Source organism: Bos indicus, chromosome 3, assembly GCF_029378745.1.
Source record: "Bos indicus isolate NIAB-ARS_2022 breed Sahiwal x Tharparkar chromosome 3, NIAB-ARS_B.indTharparkar_mat_pri_1.0, whole genome shotgun sequence".
Taxonomy (NCBI): domain Eukaryota; kingdom Metazoa; phylum Chordata; class Mammalia; order Artiodactyla; family Bovidae; genus Bos; species Bos indicus.
In genome coordinates this window covers 20380122-20395987 of record NC_091762.1, presented here as the reverse complement: position 1 = coordinate 20395987, position 15866 = coordinate 20380122, and the positions used below count along the sequence as shown (strand labels likewise).

Below are 15866 nucleotides of genomic sequence, written 5' to 3'. Positions count from 1 at the left end.
CCACTCTGTCACTCAGGGCTTGACTGATGGCTAATCACACCCCCGCTTATTGACGAGAGGCAGCCTAGGACGACGGTGGACTCGAAGGACAGAAGCCTGGGCTATGGTGCTCTGTGTGTCGGTTTCCTATCAAATGGGAATGACGATCACAGTTCCTTATCTCAGAAGGCTGTTGCAAAGATTAAACGAGTTAGTATATGTAAGTGCTTAGGACCATGCCTGGCACTTAGTAAGAGCTCATTTTTATTATACCTAGAAGGGCTTCTCCAGTGGCACAATGGTAAAGAATCTGTCTGCCAATACAGGAGACACAAGAGATGTGGGTTCGATCCTTGGGTTGCGAAGATCCCCTGGAGTAGAAAATGGCAACCTATTCCAGGATTCTTACTTGGAAAATTCCAAGAGGAGCCTGGCAGGCTACAGACCATGGGGTCACCAAGAGTTGGGCACAACAGCACAGCACAGTGGTCAGCCTAAGCCACACCAGGACAGAGAAGTTCAGTCGGGAGGCGTCATTTGTAGGAGCATATTTGCTACCAATCTTGTGCTAATCTAAGCATTCTCTTCTCTCTGATACTTCCTGTGTAATCTGGGGCAAGTTCCTTAACCACTCTCTGTCTCAATTGTCTTATCTGTAGTATGGTGACAATAATAGTAACTACCTCATAAGATTGTTGTAGGCATTCTACGTGAGCTCAAAGCGTGATTCCAACTCACGAAAGGCTGATGTGATTGTTATTACTGCCTAAGTACATTCTGGGGAAGCAAATGGTAAACCCACTCCTGTATTCTTGCCTGGAAAATGCCATGGACAGAGGAGTTTGGAGGGCTAATGTCCATGGGGTCACAAAAGAGTCAGACACAACTTAGTGACTAAGCAACTACAACACAAAAGTATATTCATGCTCCTCATTTTGCTGAGAGAGGCTGTTTGCAACCGGCTCCCACAGCCTTCCCTCCCACTGAAATCTTCACAACACACAAAGCGCCTCACACATACCTTGTCGGACTCACAGTGGCTCATCGAGGTGACGACTTGAGACCCAAAGAGAGAGGACTAACCCTAAGGCCTCTCTACCCACTCCTTTCCTCACGGCATCCCTTCCCTTCCTGGTTTCCATCCACAACAATCCCGCTTGCGAAATCCCACACTGACCACAAAGCCTTTCCAGTTCCCCTAATCAGAATCCCTGGTTGGAACCAATTGTGTGACACGTGCACAATTCTGCAAGGGCTACACGGCTCACTCCCCATCAGGCCGCAGACTCCCAGGGAACGGGCTGGCCCACCTCCCCCTTCTACTGTATCCGTCACCGTTCTTGGGACAGAGAGTGCCTGCTCTAGAGAGCTGCTGAGTGAAGGAAATGGAATACTTGATGATTCTATTATTCCTAGGTGATCACATGTTTAAGGGAAGGAAGGAAGAGACACTGAGAGGTTGCTCTGCCCTGCAGACTAAGAGACTGTGCACATAAACAGACAGTGGCCAGATCATATGGAGAAACAGAACTCACCCACAACCTTCTGCAACCTGCCCAGGAAACCACCCCCTTATCTACAGTAAACCACCCAGGAAATCTATAAATCAGATTTGCAGGAAGTCAGACTATCTCTAATATCCAGGAAGCGAAACAATAACTTCTATAACAATTGGCTCAAAAAACCCAGGACTTGATTAATCACTGTCAGCTTCTCTTATTTTGGTCCCCAGTTCCAACGTGGGATCAATCATGGAAGTCAAATATGTACCCCTAACCAGTCATATGTGTGCGCGCTAAGTAGCTTTAGCTGTATCTGGACTCTGTGTGACCCTATGGACTGTAGCCTGCCAGGCTTCTCTGTCCATGGGATTCTCCAGGCAAGAATACTGGAGTGGGTTGCCATGCCCTCCTCCAGGGCGTCTTCCTGACCCAGGGATCGAACCTACGTCTTTTACACCTCTTGCATTGGCAGGTAGGTTCTTACCACTAGTACCACCTGGGAAGCCCAACCAGTCATATGGAATGCCCAGTATCTAGTGAGCCTGGCTACAAGCTTCATGCCAACAGCCTCAGTCAGGCACGCCTGGAACTTTCCTTTTGTTTTTCACTATTAAATTTTCCCATCCCTCTGCCTGCCTTTGAGTCTCTCCTAAATGCAAGTGACCTTGGCTGACTCTCTTGCTCTAGCAAGGACGGAATAAATAGGCTTCTTTTCTTATTTGGTTGGTTATTTCCACAAGACCCAAGAATGAAAGTGCAAAGCGCAGAGGCCCAGACTTCTGTCAGTTCCCCGGTTTCCCCTGGGGTGGAGCTCTGAACCCTCAAACAGCAGAGTTGCTGGCTGATCCACTGGAAATGCTGAGCAGACCTTTGGACTCCACTGAGTGAGAGCTGGGGAGGCCAAATTGACTCAGATTAAATCCCCCAGGCATAAAATCACAAAAGAGTTTTTGTTAGATGCTGATTGAGAGGGAGACGCTCCAAAGATCTAGTGAGAGGGTAGGACAGCTGGGAGTAAAGCAATGAGGGAAAGGCAGGCATCTTGCCTAGAACTGGAGTAAGGATTGCCTACAGCTGCCTGGGTGGGATGGAGATTTGAGTCAAGATTCTTATCTAACCTCCACCAAAATTCTTTATCTAATACACAGATATTTACTGAGTGTGTAGTGCGTACAGGGCACGGTTGTGACCAGCAAAGCCACTGACCTCATGGAGCTCACACCCTAGTGGGGAAAGACAGACAATAAATGACTAAATTATACATATATAATCTCAGAAGTGGTCATGTCGCAGGATGGGGGACCCGTTCCAGGACCCAAGAGCGGGCTCTTGTCTAACACTTGGCAAACAATTGTCTGAGGACACGCATGCTGACAAAGCAAGAGACTTTATTGGGAAGGGGCACCTTGGTAGGGGCCTTCCCTGGTGGCTCAGTGGTAAAGAATCCGCCTGCCAATGCAGGAGATGTGGGTTTGATCCCTGGGTCGGGAAGATCCTCTGGAGAAGAAATGGCAACCCACTCCAGTATCCTTGCCTGGGAAATCCCATGGACAGAGGAACCTGGTCAACTACAGTCCATGGGGTCACAAAAGAGTTGGACACGACTTAGCGACTAAACAGCAATAACAACCAGAATGGAGAGCAGCAGGGTAAGGGAACCCAGGAGGACTGCTCTGCCATATGGCTCGCAGCCTTGGGTCTTATGGTAAGGGGGTAGTTTCTGGGGTGTCTCTGGTGAATCACTCTGACTCAGGGTCCTTTGTGGTGGTGTGCAAACTCAGTCAAGATGGATTCCGGCCAGAAGGATTCTGGGAGTTGGTAGGATATCTGGACTGGTGTCTCCTCTCTCCTTTTGACCTTTCCGAAATTCTTCTGGTTGGTAGTAGCTTGTTTGTCCCACAGGCCTTACCAGATCCTCCAGCTATAAGATTAGCTCATGCAAGTGGTTACTATCGTGTCTGGCCAGGGCAGGCAGGCGGTTTCAGTCAGTGGTTCCCCTAACAGCTAGAGCCTTGAGGAAAATAGGATGTTGGAGGGCATCCAATAGGATGCTGAGGGTGAGAGCAGAGAATGTGGAAGTGTGATTGGGGAAGGTCTCTCTGAGGAATGACATTTGAGCTGACACCAGAAGGAACCAGAAATGGCAGGGGAAGTTGGGGAAACAACTTAAGCAAAGACCCTGAGGCAGGACTGGCTTTGACACACTCCATGATGCTGCTGCTGCTAAGTGGCTTCAGTTGTGTCTGACTCTGTGCGACCCCATAGACGGCAGCCCACCAGGCTTCCCGGTCCCTGGGATTCTCCAGGCAAGAACACTGGAGTGGGTTGCCATTTCCTTCTCCAATGCAGGAAAGTGAAAAGTGAAAGTGAAGTCGCTCAGTCGTGTCCGACTCTTAGCGACCCCATGGACTGCGGCCCACCAGGCTCCTCCATCCATGGGATTTTCCAGGCAAGAGTGCTGGAGTGGGGTGCCATCGCCTTCTCCGGACACACTCCATATGGAACAGAAAGAGGGAGGGTGTGCCTAGGGCAGCTTGAGGGGAAGGTAATGGAGATGAGACCAGGAATGAAGGAAGGGCTTTCGACATCGTGCAAAGAGTTTAGGTTTTATTTTATTTTAAATATAATATATATTTAAATTTGCTTCCCAGGTGGTTCAGGTGATAAAGAATCTGGCTGCAATGCGGGAGGCTTGGATTCGATCCCTGGATTGGGAAGATCCCCTGGAGGAGGGCATGGCAACCCACTCGAGTATTCTTGCCTGGAGAATCTCCATGAACAAAGGAGCCGGGCAGGCTACAGTCCATGGGGTCACAAAGAGTCGGACATGACTGAGCGACTAAGCACAGCACAGCACATATTTAAATTTAATATATATTTAAATTTTAAATATAATAGGAGGCATTAAATTATTTGCCTGCCTTGCCATTTTGTCCAAGTCCTAGGAGAGCTTCCTTGTTGAGATCTTGTCCAGATGCTGGCAGTCGGGGGATGTCGGTGGGGGGATGGCATTGAGGAGATAGGATGTGGCTCTGACCCAGTTGCTTTAAGTCACAACCAGAATCCCTTGTTCAAAAGGACAAAATGGGCCACAGAGAGTGTGTAAACCCCTGAAGCTGTACACTAATTTTGTACGTGAGTGTACTCAACTTTAGGGATGAACTCAGGCTTTGTCAGATTCTCAGAGGCGTCTCTATAACCAAAAAAAGATAGGAAAGGAAGCTGTTGACTTGTATCTTGCACTTGCGAGCTTCATCTTAGTAAGGACCCACAGACTTGGCCAAGGTTGAGGGAGGGGAAGAAGGAGGGAGATGCTTTTTACTGTGCACCATGCACTTTACCTATTTTTAAATTTTTTTGATTGAAGTATAATCGACTTAAAACTTTATATCAGTTTCAGATGGAAAATTAGTGATTCAATATTTTTGTACATTACAAATGATCACCACTGCTTTATCTATTTTTAAAAATCCACTTCAGGGTAAAGGACTGAAGCTGGAGAAGAATGGACAAGGTAGGGAGGAAGGTGCAGAAAGTTTTGTTTGTGGGCCAGGGCAGGACAGTGAGGTACCCACTGGATCTAACTTGCCACCTCACCCCTAACCTGTGCTCATAGCCCTCAACTCTGAAGAGCTTGTCCCAGACAGGTGGGTCCGGGCAGAAGGGCTTGGCTGCCTAGCGAGCACCTACCGCACTGCTCTGTGAGAGTGGCCACAATAGATCCCCTGCAACTCAGGACCTGCTCGGGACCTGAAGCCACTCAGGAACTGCCACTGTCCTACGCCTGAGCCCCAGGCTCCTCAAGTCCTGCAACTTCACTTCTGAAAGTTCCAGAAGCTGGGGCCTCTGAAGCCAGGTACACTGCAGACCCCACCTGGAGCTCTGGACTCAGACCTGAGTGCATCTCTCAATGGCTTTTAAGAGGGGTCCATCCCCAACATCTTGGTTGATCATTTTGCTTTGAGTAAAAGTTCTCTTGCTCTGCCTGGCCTCCAGGCCCAGCCCTAGCCAGGCAGATGGAGGCTGAGATGGGAATGTTTTCTCTAATTATGTCCAGAATCTTGTGATTTGTCTCCCCACAAATAGGTCTGGTCCAACCTTCAGACCCATCTGTTGTCAGAGATCAGTGAGTGGGCTGGGACCTGTCTCCCTAGGGTGTTCAGATCCCCAGTAATCCTGGCCCACAAGTCGGGGAGCAGAATCAGCTACTGATGACAGGTCCCTGGAAGGGTGCAGAGCAGCCACAGCCTCCTCATCCCCACTCAGGGAAGATATCAGGGTGGCTTTGCGCAGGCCAGTTAAACCACCAAGCTGCTCTCCTGCTGGGGAAAAATTCAGACCTTTCAATAGCTTCCTCCTGCGGCCACCTCTGTCATGTCTTCCCAGGCACGTATACTCGTGTAGCCTAAGAGAATTTTACCACTCAATCCTCTGAGTGATAAATCTTCCGGACTTTTAATTCAGAGTCCCAAAATAAATAAAAGTGCCATACAATATTTACTTACTTACTATGTTCAGTTAAAGCTTGTGTTCTATGTGCATCATCCCACTTAAACCTGCACAAAGCAGAGCCCTGAGGTGGGGACATAGTCATGTCCCCCGTCACACTGCCAGTTGGTCAAGGAGCCGAGAAGTGAACCCAGGCAGTCTGAGGACACTGTGCCTATACAGTTGCATCAATAAAAATAAAGTGAGTTGCAGAAGGGCCCCACAGTCTTGCGTCAAATGGGATGCAATCAGGACCTAGAGAACACCCACATCCTGACTGTTGCACAAGGGCGCAGAGCACGCAGTGGTGGTGCTGCTGCCGGCCTGGAGTCAGGTGTCCTGAGCTGCTGTTCCTTCTGGGAAATAAGGGGCCAGCCTGCACTTCTCTGGAGCTCCCTGCTCGGAAAGGCTGCACGTTCCTTCCCAGAAAAGTATGAGCTCCGCCTGCAGGGATGCTGGCTCTGAAAACCACGACCTGGCCGCCAACCCTTCTCCTTGCGCCAGCGGCTTGGGAAGGTGCCATGAAGGTGCTGGGCCAGGAATGGGGAGACCTGGGTTCTGGCTCCAGTTCTGTCTCCTAAGTCAAGTGCTTGGCATCACCTACTGCCTCGGTGTTTTCATCTGATAAATGGAAGGAATGTCCATCAGTCCACCTCCACTTTATAATGTTTGGGGAGAAGATCAAATGAGATGATGAATCTAAAAAGCTCTTGGAGGGAATTCCCTGATGGTGCAGTGGTTAGGACTCTGCATTTCCACTGCAGGGAGCATGGGTCTGATCCCTGGTGGGGGAAATGAGATCCTGCAAGCCGCATGATGCTACCAAAAAAGAACAAATAAATAAAAAATTTTAAATGAATTTTTTTATTATCCCCCTTGGAGACCAGAGGCTCTATGCAGAGTGAAGACTTGGGGCCAATGTAGTTCTCTTACCCACTGCGTCCTGGTGTTTTTAGATGAGGCCAGGGCCTGAGGTGAGAGAATGGAAGGTGGTGTTGGGTATAACCGCCTCTCCTCACCCTTCACCACAGCCGCCCTCTCTGCCAGGCTGCCCCTCCTGTGGCACCTGCCCCGCCCTGTGGTGGGAGGGTCGGGAGACAGCTAGACAGAGGCCTGAACCATCTTCTGAGGACTAAGGTGAGGAGAAGACACAAGGACTCAGAAACAGGGGTTTTCTTTCTGATACTGCCCCTGGACTGACTGTCAGGGCTTCAAAGGGAAAGCTCAGGGAGCCGAACCCTAAAATGATCGCTCACACATTCAACAGCATAACTGAACACCTACACGGGAAATAGTGAGGCCCCAGCTGCCCAAGGTGGATGCTCTGCAAGCGAGTCTCAGAGTCCCCTGGGCACTGAGGGGCCCAGCAGAGCCGGGGGACTGGGTGGGCCTGTCCGGGAACAGGGACTGAATGGGGATCAAGTGGGAGCAGTGGCAGAAGCCAGTCTAGGGAAGCTGGGGAGCCAGCCTGCAGTGCTGGACTGAACGTGAGGCCACAGAACAGGAACCAATACGCTTCTCAACCCAGGAAGACCTTAGGGCCCGGAAGCCCCACTGGGGCAGTGGGACAGCCAGCGTCCAGGCTCACCTGGAGGAGGGTGACCCTGGCCCTGGTGCCGCAGCAAGCTGGTTACTCCCTCCTTCAACCTGTGCCTCCCTGGAGCAAGCCTCTGCCCGCCCACCTCTGATGTCAGGTCCTTGGTTTGTACATTCTTTCCTCTTGTCCTGGAAGAAGACGCCCACTGCACTGATTTCTTTCCATCACCCTTGGTCAATCTCGAGTTTGCTTACTCCAGTTTTTTTTCTTTTTTTTTCGGCTGTGCTATGCAACGTGTGGATCTTAGTTTCCTGACCAGGGATCGAACCTGGGCCCTTGGCAGTGAAAGTGTGGAGTCCTAACCACTGAACCACCAAGGAGTTACCCCAGAAATTTTTCCTTCTCAGTGGGTGTTCCCAGTTCACTTGGGCCAGTGGCTCAGGGGACACTTCTAAGTATTTTGCTAAGTTTCTCCTCTTAACATACAGCACGCAAGCAGCAACTGAAATGTTATCATGTGGTCCTCAACGCCAGGCCCTGAAGGGGAAACCAAGAAGAGCAAGGCAAGCCCCCACTCTTGGGAATTTAACAAATCATATTTATAACACATTTATAAATACATATAAATTATCATATAAAATTATAAATCTAAATGATACATCGATTAGATTATAAATTCCCTAAATGATATAAACTGACAGTGTAAGGTCAGCCTGCCTACTGTCTCACCTGCCATGAGTTGGGGTGTGGTGCTGAATGTAGCTGTAGGAGGAAAGGACAGGTCAGAGCAGCACCTGCTTTTGGAAGAGGTGGCATCTGAGTGACCTTGGAGGATGAGTTGGATATGAGGGATGGGAATAAGCAGAGAAGGCATTCCATGGATGCCAGAAGCAAAGTATCACACATTTGTAAGGGTCACCGTCACTGTGATCCATGCAGGAGGTGAGGAGAGCTTAGACAGGGGGTGGCCACGGAATGGATGAGGACACATAACCGTGTGAAGGGCAGGAAGTCTTTGGGCTAGGAGGCCAGACTTCATGACACAATCTGGGAATCTAATTCTGGACTTGCCAAAAACTGCCACAATCTCTTCGCCTGGAAAACGAAGGGACTGGGCAAAATGACCTCTAAAGTCCCATACTATTCTGGAATAAAGGAGAGGAGTAAAGATGTCTCTAGGATTTTGAAGATTAGTCCTAATCAGTTTTGTTTTTTTTTTCCATGTAGGATCTTGATTCCCCAAACAAGGATCAAACCCAACCCCCATGCAGTGGAAGCCCTGAACCTTAAGTTCCAAAGATGTCAGTTTAAAATAAACAGAGTGGACCCATTTCTGACTCTCCCTTCCCACTGGAGTCTCGTCACAACTGCCATAGGCTCACTGGTTCTTAGTCTTGCCAGGCAGCCACCGCTTCCCTCCACTGGGAGAGCGTGACCCTGCTACATCAAAACAAGAGCAAGGAAGAGGAACTGGCCTTTGCTCCTGGAGATTTGTCAGCTTCACCTCCGTGAATTTTGTCCGTCATCAGCACAATCTTGCTAGGAAGCACGTGACTGCCCAAAGCCGGCAGGTGAGGGTGTGAAGTCCCTAAACTGACAGATTAAGTTTCCATCACCCCAAGGGAAGGGGGCCTTAAAGCAGAAATGAGGCTGTTAATAAGAAATGAAGGATGGTTTTTGCATACCCAGGTTGGAGGACTCAAGAGAGTACCTACTTCACAGGCAAACTTCCCAAAGAGTGGTTTAGACCGGCTGGCCTCGCCTGCGGGTGTTCATAAAACCCCTGTGGAGCTTAGGAACGAGATCACCCAGACTGGGGACCAGACATCTGTACTTTAATATCCCTGCAGGCAATTGTCAGACACACCTAAGTGTGAGACCCCCTGGCCTAGAGAGCTGCCAGGGCCAGGGCTTTGGGCCAAGGAGCGAGAGGGACAGAGGTGGTCCTGGGAGGTGAGAGGCTTACTCACAGACTGAGCTGTGGCGTGGAAGGTTCCAAGCTCAGAGGAGATGGATGGGGGTGGGCATTTCAGACAAGGAGGCACAGAAGCCCTGGTTGGAGGCTTGGCCTGTTCAGGGTGGCGAAGCCGGAGGGGCTTTGAATGCCAAGAGCTGGACTAGATCCTGAAGCCGCAGTAGCAGGGAAGCTTTGAGCAGAGAAGGGAGACCCTTTACAGCAGCAGGAGCTGATGTGGCCCCTGCTTGTCCGCACAGGGCCCTCAAGGTCTCTGAGATGGGCCTGGGCCTGTGGTCAGAGAGGCAAGTCTGCCCTCCCTCCTGCCTCGACTGTGTTTCCTTCACGGCAAGCCCTGACTCTTCCATATCTGACTTCAAGTCCTTGGTATGTACGAAATTCTTGCCTCTCCTTTGGCTGCCCTGCCTGTCTCTCTGGCCGCAGTTTTGAGTTTTGTACCCTGATTCCTACCCTTTTATGTCTGCCTTTCTTAGGCCTTCAGCACACTCTGTCAAAATTAATTTGACACCAAGCTGGCTTTCTCTAGAAAGTCTGGGAAACTTCTAAGCACGAGAGCAAGATTCATGTGGGAAGAATTACCACAGCCCTTTCCTTAGGGCAGTCCTGAGATTAGAATCCTCTGTCTCCAGTGACAAGCCACTAAAGAAAGAAGCTGTTTATCAAGGCTCAGGTGGGTAGAAATAACTTGCTCAGATTCTGGATGGCAGAGTCCAGCACGTCACCTGATTTCCTGGCTCTGTTCTGTTACTTTGATGGGATGCCCTCTTCAAACCACAAACAGACTCTCATCACCTCAAGAGCCTGCCTCTCTGTACACCTTTGCTCTGCTTGGAGAAGTTCTTCATTTACTTCTGGAATCAGGTGAGGGGTTGGACATTGGGCCCAGTTATTACATGGACCTTTATTCTCTCTGTAGGAGCCTTTTTGGGGCGGGAAGATGGGTTTCTGCCACCTTTCTTACTTGGGACAAAATACACTGTTTCCTGCTCTTAATTCACATCTGCAGTTGATCTTGGAATTGGTCATAGTTCTATGTGTGGCCAGTACATTGAGTGCAATTCCAGACTCCAGAACAAAACAGTTTTTCTGTTTTCTCAAAATGCTTAGAGGCCTCAACCCTCACCGCGCCTCCCCCAAGCACTGCCCTTCTCTCTGTGATACTGGGACGATGTCTTCCCAGTGCATTTTTGCCTTCAGCAGCTGCTGGATCTGTGCCAGCGCACCTCACCTTCTGGTCCAGGAACCGCAAGGCACAAGGAGCCTGCCAAGCTGGGAAGACATCACAGAACTCAGTCCTGGTCGCCCGTTTGCTGCCAGATTTCTTCGTAAGGAAGATAGTTTCTGCCCAGACAGCAACATAATCTTCCCCCAATCCCTGGCACAGAGGCTGGGCCACCGTTGTCAACCTGCTGTGAGAACACATTTAATATATGCTGTGTCACTGGTGAATCCTTGCTGAATCCTGTTGGGCTCTGAGAGAGCACAGAACGCCAGCATCTGTGCATGGGCAAAGGGGCAGGTCTAAGTCTTCACACAGTGCAATTTTGATTCACATCAACTAAAATAAAATTTTAAACATATCATTAATCATAATGCTGGCTGCCTTTTCTATATGACTCTGCAGGTTCATGCTCTTACTATTTATTTATTTATGGCTGCACTGGGTCTTCTTTGCTGCACGCGGGCTTTCTCTAGCTGTGGTGAGCAGGGGTTTACTCTTCATTGTCGTGCTTGGGCTTCTCACTGTGGTGGCTTCTCTATTTGTGGAGCACAGGCTCTGGGGCGAGGGGGCTTCAGTAGCTGCTGCACAGGCTTAGTTGTTCTGAGGTATGCGGAATCTTCCAGGGCCAGGGATCACACCCGTGTCCCCTGCGTTGGCAGGTGGGTTATTTTTTGGGGGAGGGAGATTCTTAACTACTGGACCACCAGGGAAGTCCCCACATGCTGTTATTTTTATTTTGGCTTTTATAATAATCTGTGAACATAAATGGAGTATTGTTGTTACTCCAATTGAGAAGCCAGAAACTTAGCATGCCCAAGGTCACACAGCTACTGAATGGCAAAACTGGGATGGAATCTGCATCAGAGCTGGTTCTTCCGCACTTCCTCTCTTTACGACCCAGGGCTGAATCTTGCTGCAGCAGCAGCCTCAGTGGCAGCACAAAAGGGGACTTCAGGACTGCCTACTGCCCTGAGCCCCCACAGGCCCTAGTAGTTGAGGGGTGTGTGGCTCTTGAGAATGTTCTCTGAGATCCTAAGGACAGGACTAAGTGGAGGCTTGTGTCAGAAGAAGTGTCCTGGCTAATTGTTCCCCATCCCTGGTGATGGGTATCATTTTATTAAATCTATAAATTGGTTAGGTTAAGACTACAACAGGCTTCCCTGGTGGCTCAGAGGTTAAAGCGTCTGCCTGGAATGCAGGAGACCCGGGTTCGATCCCTGGGTTGGGAAGATCCCCTGGAGAAGGAAATGGCAACCCACTCCAGTACTCTTGCCTGGAAAATCCCATGGACGGAGGAGCCTGGTAGGCTACAGTCCATGGGGTCGCAAAGAGTTGGACACGACTGAGCGACTTCACTTCACTTCACTTCACTTCAAGACTATGACAGAGGAAGGATAATATCTGAAGATCTTCCCAATTAGCAAAGAATGAATATTCTCAAACCTGCTACAGGCCTAACCCAGAAACTCTAGCTTATGGCCACGTTTCCCAAACACATATGTAAGAAGATGTACATGAGTTCAACCAGCTTAACACAGTTGTCACAGTACTGATGATTTTGTAAACTTAATGGCTGCCAAGGTTATGTTTGATCAGTTCATTCAATTCCATAAACATTTACTGAACACTTCCTGTGTTTGGAATGCCGATGGACAGACACATGGCTCAGGGTGGTACCAAGGCAACCTCTGTCAGCAGGACCCCAGAACCTGAAGGACTGAACTATGGAAATCAAATTTAAAAGAATCCTAGCTTTGGGAGTTTCTGACCAAACTGAATGTTTTCGAAGCAGTGACTGGTGACCAGAATGTCCTATCCTCATCTTGGACCTCATTTTACCAAGCAGGTCATATCCTGTTTCTTCATGATTCCATCATCCTAGCGCCAGCTCAGCCAAAATGAGTTGACATAGCATCCAGGAAGTGCTGGAATCTGGCCAGAGCTGAGGCAGAGATCACAATTTCTCGTTCAGGGCTCATCCCACAAGCATTTATTGAATGCCTACTATGTGCAAGGCAAGGCGGTGGATGCAGCGGTAAACATGGCCAGGCGGTCCCCACCTCCAGGTTCCTTGTAGTGAGCAGGTCACAACAGTCTGTTCTCATAACTGTTGTGGGGAGTGAGCTAACTAGGCCGGTGTCAGAAGAACAGCATTAGTGAAAGAAAACGGCCCAGAACAACGTGACAGGACACAGAACCAACGGCTGGAGCCCAGCCTGGTGTGCAGCGGCTGGGAATAGAGAGGCTCTTCGGAAACAAAGGAGTTGAGCAAACCACGATTCCCAGGGGCAGAAAGGCAAACAGACTGGGCTTTCTGAAAATGGGTGCTATGACCACAAACCAAGCGTTTCACTAATTTCCGGACGCCACCTACACATATTGGTATTGGCATCAGCGCTGTATTGGAGTTGGGACAACATCTCACAGGAAATATGAGTTTCAAATGTTATTCGGCTCAACAAAAATAAAACTTCTTTAATCGACTACCAGAAAAGATTATTAAGCAAATTCAGCTATAGTTCTCAAAAACTTCACTTGTACACAACATAAACAGATAATAGGTTCTCACTGAGAAATTACCAAATTTTCCTTTGTGTCTTTGTTTCTTTTTCTCTTTGGCTGTGCCCCAATGCTTGTAGGATCTAGGCTTATGGGATCTCGGTTCCTCGACCAGGGCCAGGGCTGGAAACTGGGTCCCTGGAATTCCCTGTATGTTTGTTTGCAGCCGTGTTACCGTGGGGCCTGCACGTGTCGTAAGTGCTATATATGTTTTGTTATTTAGTCACTCAGTTGTGTCTGACTCTTCGCGACCCCGTGGACTGTAGCCCACCAGGCCGCTCTGTCAATGGGATTTCCCAGGCAAGATATTGGACTGGATTACCATTTCCTTCTCCAGGGGATCTTCCTAACCCAGGGATCAAACACACATCTCCTGCATTGGCAGGTGGGTTCTTTACCACTGAGTCACAAGAGAAGCCCTCAGATACATGTTAACTATATTATTATTATTAAGTCACTCTGTTATACTCCAAGTCAGACAAATACTTAGCCTATCCCCTCTGTTGTCCATAGTCCTAGAGGTACTTTGGGGTGAACATCTACTTATTGCATAATCTTTTAAGAAATTTCTTTTTATCCTTGAGACAGTGTCCACAAATTTTATCTGGCACTTTGCACACTGCTGAGGCATAGGAAATTCCTTCCCTAATACAATATTTTCAGACCACCAAGTCCTGGGAGGTGACAGCTGTAATAAATCTCGTGAGCTCTTTGGTCAGCAGCCACTTCTTAATGGAAAGGTCTATTTCTGACCCTCAGTTACAAATGTCAAAGGCAGACCTTTCCCTCCTCCCAGGCTCCCTTCCCACTCTGCTGTCTTTGGTCACACCTTCTGGTCCTGCAGCTTGCCCCCTGGTTGATAAGTGAGTGCTGCTGGGATGTGACTTGGGGGCACAGAAAGGTCCTTGGACCCAAAATATCTTCTGCCCTGTGGGCTGGGCATCTCATCATCAGTATTGTTCTCTAAAGTCTGAGCAAAGGGGCTTCCCCTCCAAATCCAGGACTATAAATGTGCCTCTGAATTAGGACTTGTTAACAGCAGTCCCAAAATAAACCACCCATATGGGGAGGGGGCATTAACCCCTTACCTTCCCAAGCTCTAGGAGTAGAAGACCAAGACTGAAGATGTCTTCAGGAAAGCTACAAACCTGAGGCCTGCAGACCAATCTGCAATGATCCACGTGTTTTAGGTTATACTTGTGGTGTCCTAAAGCTGTTTTTTAGTGACTTGCCAATATTTTAAAACCAGGATACTTTATAATGGTTCTTGAGAAATAAAAACTTAAAAATAGATGCTTCAGCAATATTGTCCTGCACCCCACAAAATAACAGGAGTCTCGGGGATTCCCTGACACTTTACCCACCACCCACTGAGCCTGAGTTTAAAGTCAGAAAGCAAAAAAAAAAAAGTCAGAAAGCAGGCCTGGGCACCTGGGACTCATCTGTTTGTTCTGTTTCATTCCAAATATTTCTATTAACTCTACAAATACAAAAACCAAAACAGAAATACAAAAGATGAAAAAACAGAGATGACACAAAGTGGCCTAAATGGTCCTTGTCTTGAGAGAACTTAGGGATTTATTGAAAAAACAATAAATCATAATGAAATGATAATTTTATCATATAAATTATATAATTTATAAATTAGAACAGAATATAGATGTTAAACTTCAAATAAGGATATAATACTGATACATAAAAGCATTTTATGTTTTCACTTCCCTCATCTCTTGAGATAACATTTGCTTCTGTTGAGTCCAGTACTTACCTCCCAAGTCTGTCTCCAAGTAGACCCAACTCCTTGAGGCCAGAGGCTGTTCTAATTGTGTCCTCCGCAGCAAGTGCAGAAAATGCTCAATAAGTATTAGGTGGGAACACCTGATACACTGCTACTGAAATATCCTGGTTTTAAAATATTGACAAGTCACTGAAAAAAAAAAAAAAAACCTTTCAAATACTTGAGAGTAGACCCAATAATACATGACTGTAGTTCATGAACAAATGGCAAATAAAACTTTAAAAATAGTGGTGACAAAAAAAATAATGACTTTATCTACTCTGTCATTTTATGTGTATTATTTATTTCTTTACCATAACTAAAAACAGATAATGCCTGTGGTTAAACATTCAACAACATATAAGCATATAGAGTAAAAAAGTGAAAGCTTATATTTTTATTTTCCTCTCCCAACCCCTCCCCAGCTGCTGCCCCCAATTCCGAGTTTGGGATGTATTCTTCCAGATATAAGTAACTAGGCAGACATATCTCCAAGCCTATTCGTATATGTCAGATTAACCCCATTTTACAGATGAGGAAACTGCAGCACAGAAAGGTTGAAGCATTCACCCAAGATCACAGAGCGGAGATTCAAATCCAGATCCTCTGATTCCTAAATCAGAGCATTCCTTTCGCTACGCCCCGTAGGTAACATTTATGGATGAAGAAACCGAGGCTTAGAGGGTCCCTGAGCAGTCAGAACCACATGGTTCACAGTCCAACTTAGGAGAAGCAGGGATAACTGGGCGTGCACGGGAGGCTGCGTGGTGGAGAGAGCCCTGACCAACGTGGAACCGAGGTCGGGTTTGACCATCTCAGCCCAGCAA

At 48.1% G+C, this 15866-nt stretch overlaps 1 long non-coding RNA gene and 1 other non-coding gene across 2 annotated transcripts; one reads left to right on the top strand and one right to left on the bottom strand.

The window, feature by feature from the left end:
* Window positions 1–6817: 6817 nt before the first annotated feature.
* LOC109555397 (uncharacterized) lies at window positions 6818–15845 on the bottom strand. The gene is made up of 4 exons (XR_011565693.1): window positions 15610–15845; window positions 15031–15189; window positions 10710–10890; window positions 6818–6938 (listed from the first exon to the last, which is right to left on the bottom strand). It is a non-coding gene; the product is annotated as an uncharacterized lncRNA (long non-coding RNA).
* On the top strand, window positions 11861–11932 carry TRNAS-GGA (transfer RNA serine (anticodon GGA)). Its single transcript has one exon. It is a non-coding gene; the product is annotated as a tRNA-Ser (tRNA).
* Window positions 15846–15866: the final 21 nt, after the last annotated feature.